This window comes from Zingiber officinale, chromosome 6B, assembly GCF_018446385.1.
Source record: "Zingiber officinale cultivar Zhangliang chromosome 6B, Zo_v1.1, whole genome shotgun sequence".
Lineage (NCBI taxonomy): Eukaryota > Viridiplantae > Streptophyta > Magnoliopsida > Zingiberales > Zingiberaceae > Zingiber > Zingiber officinale.
In genome coordinates this window covers 24246821-24260595 of record NC_055996.1, presented here as the reverse complement: position 1 = coordinate 24260595, position 13775 = coordinate 24246821, and the positions used below count along the sequence as shown (strand labels likewise).

Sequence of the window (13775 nt, the reverse complement as noted above, 5' to 3'; positions counted from 1 at the left end):
GCAAGAATCCCTTCTTGGAATTCTGTATGGCGAAACGATTAAGCACCTTATCACTATATGCACTCTGACTTAGACCAAGTAATCTTTTAGATCTATCTCTATAGATCTTAATGCCTAAGATACATGCTGCTTCACCTAAGTCTTTTATTGAAAACTCATTCCTAAGCTACATCTTCACTGATGGAAAAATAGGGATATCATTTCCAATAAAAAGTATGTCATCTACATACATTACAAGAAAGATGATTGTGCTCCCACTAACTCTCTTGTAGACATAAGGTTCATCTTCATTCTTGATGAAATCAAACGCTTTGATTGCATCATCGAATCAAAGATTCCAGCTTCTAGAAGCTTGCTTTAATCTATAAATGGATCATTGTAACTTACATACCTTTCCAGCATGCTCTGTATCGATAAACCCCTCAGGTTGTTTCATTTACACATCATCGAGTAGATTTTCATTAAGAAATATAGTTTTGACATCCATCTATCAGATCTCATAATCATAATAAGCTATAATAGCAAGTAAAATCTGAATAGAATTAAACATCACAACTGGTGAAAATGTTTCATAATACTCTATACCATGAATTTTCTTGAATCCTTTAGCTACCAATCGCCCTTTATAGATATGCAAATGACCATCCATGTCAGTCTTTCTTTTAAAGATCCACTTACACCCAATGGGTTTGATCCCTTCAGGTGAATCAACCAAAGTCCATACTTGGTTAGTGTACATATATTCCATTTCAGATCTCATGGCGTCTAGCCATTTCTCATAATTTGGGCCCTATATAGCTTCCTGATAAGATGTAGGCTCATTGAGACCAACTAGCACAACATCACCATTATTAGATAAGAGAAAAGAATATCTCTTAGGTTGACGATGGGTTCTATCAAATCTGCATAGAGCTTGTGATACTTGAACAGGATGTTACTCCACAACTTCTTGTGGTGTAAAAAAATCATGATCCACAACATCTTGTGGTATCTGTTCAGTTTCCATCAAGGCGTCAATGTTAGTTTTTGTATCTTGAATTTCTTCAAGATCAACTTTACTCTCACTAGTTCTTCTAGAAATAAATTCCCTTTCTACAAAGACACCAGTTCTGGCAACAAACACTTTGCCTTGTGTGAGATTATAAAAGTAGTATCCCTTTGTTTCCTTGGGATAGTCTACAAAATAGTACTTGTCTAATTTGGGTCCTAGTTTATCTAAGACTTTTCATTGAACGTAAGTCTCACAACCACAAATCTTCATGAAAGACATATTGGAACTCTTCCCAGTCCATATCGCATATGGTGTATGACGACCTTAGATGAAACACGGTTAAGTGTGAAAGTGGTCGTCTCTAGAGCATGTCCCCAAAAGGAAGTAAGAAGATATGTTTGACTCATCATCTATGGTACCATATCTAATAAACTATGATTTCTCCTTTCTGATATACCATTCCATTGTGGTGTTCCGGGTGGAGTGAGTTGAGATATGATCTCACACTCAATGAGATGATCATAACACTTTTGGCTAAGGTATTCCCCACCTCGATCTAATTGAAGCATCTTAATACTCTTACCAAATTAGTTTTGTACTTCATTCTTGAATTCTTTAAACTTTTCAAAGGATTCTGACTTATGTCCCATCAGATATACATAGTCATACCTACTGAAATCATCAGTAAAAGTAATGAAGTAATGAGAGTCTCCTCTAGCTACTATTCTGGAAGGGCCACATACATAAGTATGTATGAGTCCTAACAGATCATTAGCTCTTTTATTGTGTCCACTAAATGGAGTCTTGTCATCTTACCTTGAAGTCAAGATTCGTATACCTCATATGATTCAAAATCAAATGTGTCCAAAAGTCCATCTTTATAGAGGTGGGATATGTGACTTTCATTTATGTAACCTAAGCGACAATGCCAGAGATATGTTTGGTTTAAATTATTAGACTTTAACCATTTGGTATTTATATTATAGATTGGATTGTCAAAGTCGAGAACATAGAGTCCAATCACAAGATGTGTACTACAATAAAACATTTCATTGAAATAAACAGAACAACATTTGTCCTTCATTACAAATGAAAAATCTTTCTTGTCCAAATAAGAAACAGAGATAATGTTCTTAGTCAAGACAGGCATATAATAGCAATCTTCAAGTTCTAAAACAAGCCAAATGGGCAAAGATAAGGAATATGTTCATACAGCTATAGCAACAACTCTTGCGCCATTGCCTTCTCGTAGGTCTACTTCACCCTTTATCAATGATCTACTATTTCTCAGCCTCTACACATTAGTACAACTGTGAGATGCACACCCCGTATTTAATACCCATGAAGAAGAAATAGATAGATTGATTTCTATAATATATATACCTGAGGCAAAAATTTTACTTCTCTTCCATTTCAATTCCTCTAGGTATTGTTTACAGTTCCTCTTCCAGTGTCCGGTCTCACCATAGTGGAAGCAAGTCCCTTCCTTAGTAACTCTATCTTTGGGTTTCAATGCATGAGTCTTGCCCTTACCTTTGGCATAGGTCTTACCCTTACCTTTGGGCTTCCATTTGCCCGTCCTTTGGCACCAACAAAATGGTACTTGGCTTTGCCTTCTTAAGATTGAGTTCAATAGTTCTCAACATGCTTAATATCTCAAGCAATGCTTTGTCAATTTCATTCATATTATAATTCATAATAAATTGACTATAGCTCTCGGGCAATGACTATAGAATAAACTCAGTGGCTAATTATTGGCCTAGTGGGAATCCTAACCTTTGTATATTCTCCACATACCTGATCATTTTGAGCACATAAAGCCTTATGAGACTTCTTTCTTGCATTTTGCTTTAAAATAGAGCCTTAGAAATCTCAAATCTCTCATGTCTTGCTTGTCCTTATATAGTTGTCTAAGATGTTTAAACATATCATAGGCATCCATGTTCTCATGTTGCTTCTAAAGCTCAGAGTTCATGGTGGCAAGCATAAGACATGATACATCAAATGCATCATCTTGATGCTTCTTATAAGCATCCTTATATGTTCTAGTAGCAGTAATGGGGTGTATCAGGAATGGGCTTCTCTAGGACGTACAGTTTTCTTTCTTACTTGAGAACTATTCTCAAGTTCCTGTACCAGTCTAGGAAATCAGCTTCATTGAGCTTGTCCTTATCAAGGACAGATCGCAGAGAGAGTGTATTTGATGTACTTGATGTACTATACTACATTGTAATCTACAACAATAAAATGTAGAAAAATTATCATATTCAGATCATTTAATTAGGCCTTTAATTAAATGATTCTTCCATTAAATTCTAAAGCTTGGTAGGAGCAAGTCACTACTAACACTAAACCTAGGAGCAAAGACATTCAAGTGGGACAAGATCCATATTATACCTCATCTTGAGTTAACTTTGGCTAATTGTCCAAGACTTGTATAACTTATGTAGGCAACGTGCACCAATTGGACAAGATTCATATTTTACCTTATCTTGAGTTAGCTTTAGCTAATCGCCCAAGATTTGTATAACTTAGGTAGACAACGTTTACCAATTACATCCTATGTAACTCTTGTATCATTGGGTGAACAAGACTATTTGTTCATTTACCCGTCTTATGAAATTCATATTATAACTCATCTTGAGTTAGCTTTGGCTAATCTCCCAAGACTAGTATAATTTGAATTATATCGCATGGGATATGCCTCTAAGTTTTCAATCCAATTGAGGTAACTTAGTTAAGTCACACCCAAAATTCAATAGTCAGACATCAAAATTGTCCTGGCGCACTCTACTAAGATAAAGCAAGTCAGTTTTCTTTGGAAAAACTTGACTTTAGATGATCAAGGTAGTAGTGAGTACTGAACTTTGGTAGGCATATTAAAAGGATCTACTACACATTCATCACATACAGTTATGGAATATCATGGCATACATAAACATATACTCTAATTAAACATGACATGGTTATGACCCCATCACTATGATCTTTTTAAGCCAATAAGAAGATTGAAAAGTCAACCTAGGTCCATGCATCTTCTCCAAATGCTTCCTTGGTCGCCGTGTATTGTTGTCCTTCTCCCTTTTTTCACCATCATCCAGTAGACTAATTTCTCTCTAATTTGTACATTACAAAATCTAATATAAACCTCGAGTTACATTCAAGGGTAGTCTAAATTTACAACTAGAGTGATGAAAGATGAAGGCACGAGACGCAGTCCATATTATGAGTCGCAACGCCATGGCGGTCTAGCTAGCCGATTAGCGGGCAAGGTCAGAGGGCAGAGCCCCTTGCCAGGGTTAAGGGAAGCGCTCTCGAAGTAAAAAATATTTTACATACTCATTGTATGAGTTGCTTCCATACCCAAGACCCTACAACCAACAAAAACAACTATGTTTCATTCCCAACAAAACACCTTTGGCGAGACACTGCTGGTCACAACACCAACTATGTTTCGTTCCCAACAAAACACCAATTTTCGTTGAGACTCAAAATTTGGTCGAGACTCATAATCTGGTCGAGACTCAGAATTTGGTCGAGACTCATAATCTGGTCGTGACCCATAATTTGGAAGATTATAGTAAACCTATCATGTAATTTCTATATCACATATAAAATCTAACTACAACTTAGTATATGCCTTCGCAAGTGGCTCTTATACCATTGTAGGGATCTAGTGCGCTAAACATGTGAAAAGCGCAACGAAAAAATTTACTAGATCCTCTCTAGAAGATCCATGCGAAGGAGAAAAATACATATACTAAGTTTGATGAGATTTATACCTTTACTACGTGCCCCTCACAATCCCGGCAGCAACATTTCTTTAGATGAAGATCTCAGCACGATCAAGTAGTCGCGCCTTTATGGTATCCACACGAACACATTTCGTTCGTCACACAAACACGTCTTCAGAGAAGAACCACCTTCTTGTGCTAGCAAGCAAGAGTGGTTCGACCATGAGGAAGGATCGGCCAAGAGGAAGAAGAGGAGGAAGAAGGATAGGAAGATCAAGAGTCTCATATTTCATCTCTAATGAAAAATCTAATCAAAAACCTATTTATATTCATCCAATGAATACCAAAGGTCATATGTCTTTTGATCTTCCTTCTAGAATTGATCTTAATCATATTCCATGAAGAGTCTTTTGGTCTTCCTTCTATAATTCAAATCAATATTTGAATTCTTCATGAGTCAATGGTCATTTTTGAATTGACCTTTTATCTTCCTTGTTGAATTCAAGTTCACCCAACGAGTCTAACTCATTGAACCTTATCGATCCCAATTGACTCCATGAATATGAATCTAAATTGATTTCATGAATCTAATTCGAATTAAACTCAATTCAATAATTGGATTCAATTAAGTCTAACTCAATGACTCTAATTTGGATTAAACGTCTATTTGTTTTCTTCTTAATGGGTTGGATTATTATATTAGATTAACCATTAAACCAATAACCCAATAAGTCTAATCATCTCATAATTGGCTCTTAGGGCTAATACTAACAGAAGCTCAAATAGATTTGTACGAGATTGATTGTTTACTCAAACAAAGTTGTACCGAGTGGGTTCAATTTTGATTAGTTTGGAGTAAACAATATGTATTGCAATTTATATTATCATAAAACTTAAGGTACGAGCAAGTGTAAGCCCGGTCAAAAATAAACTGGAACAAGTTTTAATTATGACCGGTCATAAAGATTGATGTCCTTAGGTGAATAAGCGTTAGGCACTATAGCTCGGCTGGCCTAGATGGTCGGCCTTAAGCATTCTTGCCCTGCCAGGTCCGAATTCTCGTCTAGATGGATTTAGATTATCCTTAACGTAGTGCACATGTGTTAAGTAAACCCATAAATAGTTATACAATCAAATTTTAAAGAAAAGACATCTGATAGGTTCAACCCTACAACATAAACTAATATCCAATTCATTGAATAAGACAAATAAAGGAGAACAAGATAGATCACAATAAGTTTAGAAACAAACACTACAACAAAAACCCTCATAGACATCGATTTTTCACCGGTGTCTATTATATTTTCGACCGATGTCTATGAAGGCGATGTAAAAGGTCTGCCATTTTAGACATCGGGTTAAAACCGATGTAGTATCACTTAACGGCACCGGTTTTTGAATCGGTTATTAACCGGTGTAGTATCACTTAACGACACTGTTTCATCAACGGTGTAAAATCGATGTAATATTATATGGTAATAACACTAGTTTTGGCAGCGGTATACAACTGATGTAATATTAGTTAATGACACCGATTTTGCAGCGATGGAAAACCGATGTAATATCAATATTTGTTACCAACACAAATTTGATTTCTGAAATAGTGAAAAATCGACAGTATTCAAGAAAATACACAAATATTCACAAATTACACAAATATTCTTTATTCAACAGTATCCATAAAATACACAAATATTCACAAATTACATAAATATTCTTCTTACAACAGTATCCATAAAATATGCAAACATTCTTTTTACATCAAAAGCTAATAGATATTGTACACATCAAGGTAGAACATCGTGAGTCAAAAATCAAGCTGAGGCTACATTAAATTATGAGAATCAGAATCTGTTCAACTTGATATACTGCTCCATTCTTCTTGCGCCTTTCATTTCCCTAATCTCACCACTTTTCACCTTCAAATGCCTAGTTTTCTGAGTTAAAACATCCACTGTTCTAATCTGTCAAACAAAATTATCATTTGGTCTACTTAACTACAGCAAAGAACAAAAATAGAAAAATTATACATGCTGCAGAAGTCCTAGAATATTACCATCAGAAAAAAATTGACATGGGACAATATACGCAATTTACATTCCATGCAAATGCATGCATCATCCAAAGTTTTCAAAAATCAAATACCTTTCCTACTCAAATGTAATCTAGCATGCATTCAACCCACTTGAACTGCACTTCATCAATTTCAACTCTGGAGTATTTGAGATTTGTAAACTGTAAAAACACATAAATAATATATTAGTAAACTAAGACAAAAAATCATAATTGAAAAAAGCAGTAAGAGCACTAGGTAACAAGATGACTAATTGGAATGCTTAAAAAGAGAAACATTCATCAATTATCTCAACCACATCATATAGTGATAGATCTATCATTCTTGGGGACTTAATATAATCCAAACCAAAAATTTTAATCTAACTACATAAACAACAATTTTAATCTTTCAAATTCAATTCATTAGTAATTGACCCAAATGACATAACTGTTTATCACTAAGAGTATATGGAAAGTAAATAAATTCACTTTTAGTTTGCAAATAATAAATTCACTTTTATCACTAAGAGTACATGGAAAGTAAATAAATTCCTCAGCAGCAATAAAGATGAATAACATCAATTCATTTATATGATTTCCAATGATACAATAACATCAAAACAAGTTTTTATTTCATGGAGAAAATAGCTAAAATGCTAACTAGTCAACATGAATTTCACTGGAATGTTAAATTGTTGAGTTATAATTCAAAAGGAAGATACAATCACTGGAATGTAAAGTATCACTAGGAGAGGATCGTTAGTACCTGAGCTAGCTCCTTAACGGTGATGGCTCGGTTCCCCTCTCGCTCAAAGTGCTCAAAAGTCGTACTTGTCATTTGTTCCCACCCATCCAAGGCCTCAAGGTGATGGGGACTGATTGCAGCAGCACAGAATTCTTCAAAGTCCATCTTTCTGTACGAGAGTGGCTCCAATTGGAGATGATATTATTTACAAGCATGAGTTTTAGAAAAGGTATACACCAGCAAATGAGAGATATTGTAGGTCCTTCGGAGGTTAAAAAAAAAAGTTTTTGATATGAGAAGGTGAAGAAGTGTTTTCTTGTCATAAAAAAAAATTACTTTAAGCTTATATGAGTACTCAAATAGGTCAAAACTGCAGAATATAAATTCTGTAGTAATGGTAATGGTGGAGGCATACAAAAGAAACTTAGCAACTGCAAAAAAAATGGCAGCAGGAATGGATGCCTCGCCACATTTAAGATATCAATAACCTTACTCTCCTTCATTGACTTTGTTGCATTTTGCAATAGGGCCTGCACAAGGATAGACATAGAAGTAAATGACAGAGGAAAGTATGCAACTGAACAATCACATTTTGGATATTGGCAAACAAATTCGACTAGACTGACCATTCGAAAGTTGTCGAACGATATGTGACCTTCTCCGTTTGGTGCTAGCAGCTTAAACTGTGATCTTAGATAAAACAGTTGATCCTCTGTTAGGGCTTTGGATAGCGCCTGAAAAGTGTGATGCAATAAAAAAATATTAAACAAGTAAGATAGAGTATATAACCATTGTATAAGTTCTGCATGTTGCTGTAAAACAGACTTCGAGGTTTTGATGAATTGAATATGATGGGTGCAAAATTGTTTGCCCGGGAACCGTTGTTTGTATGTTTGTTGTACTACTGCCTTAAGATATGATAAGAATAGGTTCAACAAATCAGCAATCAAATTTTAAATGATTTTTATTTTTTTTTAATTATTAGGTTGGAGAAAGCCTCAAGTAGTAAAGACCAACACAGCTTAATCATGATAATGATTTATCAAGAATACCAAGTCTACAAGATTTGAAATTTAAGCACACATTTACCGGGTTTGTAGAGTAGTAGCTCTAAGATATCCATATTGGGTTTGTCTTCTAAGTCATCTATTGCTATATCAATTTTTTAACCTTTAATTGTTAGTTTAAAGGCACCATACATTGTAGATCCCTTAACGTTCAAGACACATAGATCTAACACTTGCCTGCATTATTCATTGAGTTGAAATTTTGCTTCTAATATTGTTAAATACTTCTATCTTGTTTTCATGTTAAACCTGGTATTTAATCCTTCCCCATTCTACATTAGCATTGCTTAAGTTTGTTGTGGATATTCCATCTCATGCACTAACCCATATCAACTGAAGCAATAGTTCAATTTACAGAAATATAATTGTTAGACAGAAATATGAAAGTTGTGTCTTATCAAAAAAATTAACAGGAAATATTGAGATTCTAAATAATAGTTCAATTTATCTCCAAAAGAATAACTGAATCAAGGAAAACCAGAATACTTCGGTATCACTTACTTTTCATGATAACATGTACTACATCTTCAAAATTAATGACACCTTCATCTCCCAATACTTTTGCAAGCTCTCTGTAGAAGTTAGAGAAAAGACACAGATAAGATTAAATAGGGTAACTCAAAGTGTTCTTCTAACAGCATCACTGAGTAGGATAATGCCACCCCATGAAGGCTATTACCTTTGCTTACATTGTGTTTAATTGAATAATTGGATTCATCATTTAATGCATCTTGATGCAAGCATAACCCACAACTATTAATATATTGGGCTATTAAATTATTATATTTAAACATTCATCTCTGCATCATACCAAAAGCCACAGTTGTAAAAAAAACGTACATAAAGAACAAATTCTTAAGTTAAACCATCAAATAGAGAAGTCAACCTATTTTTTTCAATGTATGTATGGGTCAATGCCACATTGTATATTAAAGAAATGAGATTAGCGCAGCCACCATAGTATAAACTCCATGAATGCATCTTATGAGAAACATCATCTAAACACCCTACCATATTATCTGGCAAGTTTGTCATAACTATTTTTTTTCTTGTCTTCATCCGTTAGTTAAATATAGTTTCTTTTTCAGGTGAACTCCCACAGTATGCAAAATGCTCATTATCACTAATTCAGTAATTAAAAAAAAGTCAAATGCACAATGCTATGTGAAATAGGGAATTATCCAAGCCATGGATAGGTTTTCGCAGGCAGCCATTCCGGCGGACATAATCTGCCTTGAAGAATTTCCAAATAATGTCCACTTCAAGTATTCAATATTACTCCTCAAATTCCATGGTATAAAGGAAACATTTTTCAGACTTGTAGAAGAACCTAAAAACCCATCATAGTCATACATATCAGTCCGACAGGCACAAGGAATTAGAATCGTTTCAACGATGGGTGGCCGATGATGAAATACTTGTACATCGACAAGTCCCACGGCATACAGTGAGTGATCCAGAGAGAGTATGAAATGATAGCACGGACGTTTCGATGGCAGATCCCTAGGTATGGATAGATGAGTTAGTTAGTAGGGAAAGAGATGGGCGAGATCTCACAGCAGGGTTGAATCTCTGACGGAGCCATTGAGGTGGGCATGGAGCTCGATCTTGGGCAGCAGTTTGCACCATTCCGGTAGCTCCATGTCTCCACCTGCGTCCAAGTAAAAGAACTTATGTTAGCCCAAGATCGAGCTAACATAACGTTGAGTGCTTTCGTCATGCAGTTATAACCTGGAAATCATTTGCTAAATAGGAAGGCCAATTGAAGATGCACCTCAAAGGAATTCGAGATCTCAAATATTGAACTACTCAGGCATTAGGTGAAAACACAGTAGTGAAGAACAAAATTTTAAATAGAATCAAGTTTAGGTACTCTGATAAATTGATCGCCAATGGCATGCAAACTACTATGACTACAGAAATGTGATAACCTCTCGACTTCATTTGACTGTCGAGGGAAGGATCAAGATTCCAGATAACAAAAAACAATTAAAAAAACATTTTTTTATTTAATCATTGATAGAAGCTACTATTTCATATTTTATTAGAATTCTCCTTATTTATATGAATTGCCTAAAATTTACAAAAAGGGGCAAATCACACATTTGTTCAAAATTTAACCTTAGTTAAGAATTTGGAGAATAAAATAGTAATAAAGTAAGGTTAGGGTTACAGAGGGTTCTTATTTTTTTCCCTTGTCAAAGTCTCCTCCTTGGATCATGAAATCCTTGATCACACGATGAAATGTAGATCCTTTGTAACCGAAGCCTTTCTCACCTGATCAAAATAGTCACATAATGCAAATACTTTCACCAATCAAACGAAACAGAAATCTGTTAGGCGGAGAAAAAAATCAAGAACAAAATCAAAAGAAACAAAAGAGAAGATGAAGTGACCTGTGCAAAGAGCACGAAAATTTTCTGCGGTTTGAGGGACATCATCCCCGTACAACCCTATCACAATCCTGCCCATATCCTTCCCCACCGGGTTGCCAATGATGATGTCAAAGTAGACTTTGGTGGTCACCTTAGACTGCAGCGCAGCTTCCTAAAACCCCAGCACAAAAACACATCGTAGCTACATTTTTCATTTCCAGAGAACAAAGACCAAATAGATACCATATCTCGGAAAAGATAAAGTCAAAAAAGGATGCGGTGTGGTTGGAGGAGATACCAGGCCTCCTCTTCTCAACCAAATGGAGGAGTTGGAGGAGATGCGGTGTGGTTGGACGGAGAAGCAAGGGTGTCATGTCTTGATCCTAATCGGGAGAGGAAGGGGCGTTGATCTAGGAAGGGGGAAGAGGGAGATGAGGTTGAGAGAGATGGTCGGAGGTTTAGGTTTAGGCTGAGAGATATGGTCGGATGGTCGGAGGTTTAGATTTAGGTTTAGGCGAGAGAGATGGTCGCGCGGAGGAAGGGGCGCGATATAGATTTAGGTTTGGAGGGAACTTCACAGTGTTGCAAATTTTGGCTAGTGGGAAAATTAAAATATTTTATTTTGGTTCATTAACATCGGGTTTTATAAAACCGATGTTAAAATCGATATCTATTAATGAAAAAAAGGGCGCTCATAGACATTGCCTAAAAAACCGATGTCTATGAGCTAAAATCTGCGCTCATAGACATCGGTTTTTGGAAAAACCGGTGTAAAATACTCAAAGACATCGATTTTTGCTTAAAACCGTTGTTGTTCCACTAATGTCTATGAGGATTTTTGTTGTAGTGAAATCGAGAGGTGTACTACGAGTTATCTTTTTGTGGTCCAAAAAATTGGCAAGAGGATTGGAGGTTAGATATCCATTTTCTTTTAATTGCTTCATCGCGCCTTCCGCTCCAAGAAAGAGGGCTTTAGTAATGGAGTCAGCGATGGGGACGTTGAAGTCACATGTTAGAAACAAAGCTTTTTTCTTTGCTTCAAATCGTTAGTCCTCTCCCGCTTGATAGACTGCCAACTCCGATCGGACTATTATTGATTCAATCTGAGCAATCATCATATCTGATAGCATAGAATCCCACTCGGCATTTTGGGCCACCAATTTGGATTCTTTGGCAACTAGTTCATGTTAGTTAGAGCCCTAGAGCCAATCATTTGATGATTGTTGTATGGACTCGTTGTATCATATTCTTATGTATATAAAGGCATTTGTTTATGGTTATTATGCTTACTTGTATTGATGTCAAATAACTAAGCATAATAGCGTCCTTGAGTAGAAGGTTCTTACCTATATCAATCAATTGGTTGAATCGATAGTGAGATGATATAGGGAACTCTACTCTTAATCATTCCTAGTCAAGTATTAACATTCAGGGACAATGTTAATACGACGAGACTAGCATATAGATCAACTCGATGACTTGATCTCACAAGTCATGGATATAGAGATATCAAGTTGACACATGGGTATGCATTGGAGAATGTATACTGAATGACCCGCCATGAGAAAGTATCATGGATCGTTATATGAGTGTCATATACTTTCTCATGTGGCTATTAGTATGACTATTAGTCCTTGGACCTGAAGTCACCATGGTTCCCTACATAATGAGTTACATACTTTGGCTTCGTCAAACATCACCCGTAATTGGGTGGACTATAAAGGCGATTACTGGGTATGTAACAAATTATGCGGAGGGATGTGAGTGATGTAGATGGGATCTATCCCTCCTATATGACGGGAGTGACATCGATATTCTTGATAGAGTGAGACCACTAAGTGCATGGTCATGCCCAAATGAGTCAATATGAGATATTGAGCTCATTTGATTGAGTGAGTCTACTTGGAGTTCAAGATTTAGATTGATTAGAGGATGACACGGTCTATGCCTCACATTGATCAAACTAGATGTCAAGGATAGAAGGACACTTGTCATATATTGTGAAGAGTCACAATTAGTAGTCACAAGGTGATGTTGGATCTCAACATTCTTGTAACTTGGGTAGTAATGATGTGTTGCCAGATACCGCTCATTACTTATGTTTCTAAATGGGTTTAGGAGCATTGCCAACATTACAAGAACCTATAGGGTCACACACAAAGGGCAATTAGATGGAGATTAGGTTCATTTGATGAACCAAGAGGATTAGGTTCATGTGATGAACCAAATTGGATTAAGAGTAATCCAAAGTAAACTAATTGAGTTGGACTCAATTTGGTTCATGTGTTAAATGAGTCTAATTTGGAATTAGACTCATTGAGCTAATTTAATTCAATGAATAGAGACTCATTAAATTAAAAATTGACTTGAACCAATGGTTATATTTGATCAACCATGGGAGAGAAGTGGTCAAGTTTGACTTGACTTGAGAGGAAGATGAAAGGTCAAGTTTGACTTGATCATTGCCACCTCATTTGTGAGTTGGCATTAAGTGGACTAATGATGATGTGCCACATCATCAAGGCTAGCACATGTGTGTGCCACCTCATGAGGGAGATCAAGAGTTGTGACTCTTGAAATCCCATGGAGGTTTATAAGCCTCAAAAGGTGGCCGGCCACTTAATTCACAAGTGTGAGTTTCATTTGGTTTTGGTAACCTCCTTCTTCTTCCTCCTCTCATCTTCTTCTCCCTCTCCTCCACCATTGCTAATCCTCTAAGGTTGCTATCACATCTTTAGAGGTTCTCTCCATCGATTTGTTCGTGTGGATACACATAGAGGGTTGTACACTTGACAATCTTGAGATCCG

At 36.1% G+C, this 13775-nt stretch overlaps 1 long non-coding RNA gene across 1 annotated transcript; it reads right to left on the bottom strand.

Moving 5' to 3' along the window:
- Positions 1-9107: 9107 nt before the first annotated feature.
- Positions 9108-10248, bottom strand: LOC121990011. Its single transcript, XR_006114402.1, has 2 exons — positions 10150-10248; positions 9108-9164 (listed from the first exon to the last, which is right to left on the bottom strand). It is a non-coding gene; the product is annotated as an uncharacterized LOC121990011 (long non-coding RNA).
- Positions 10249-13775: the final 3527 nt, after the last annotated feature.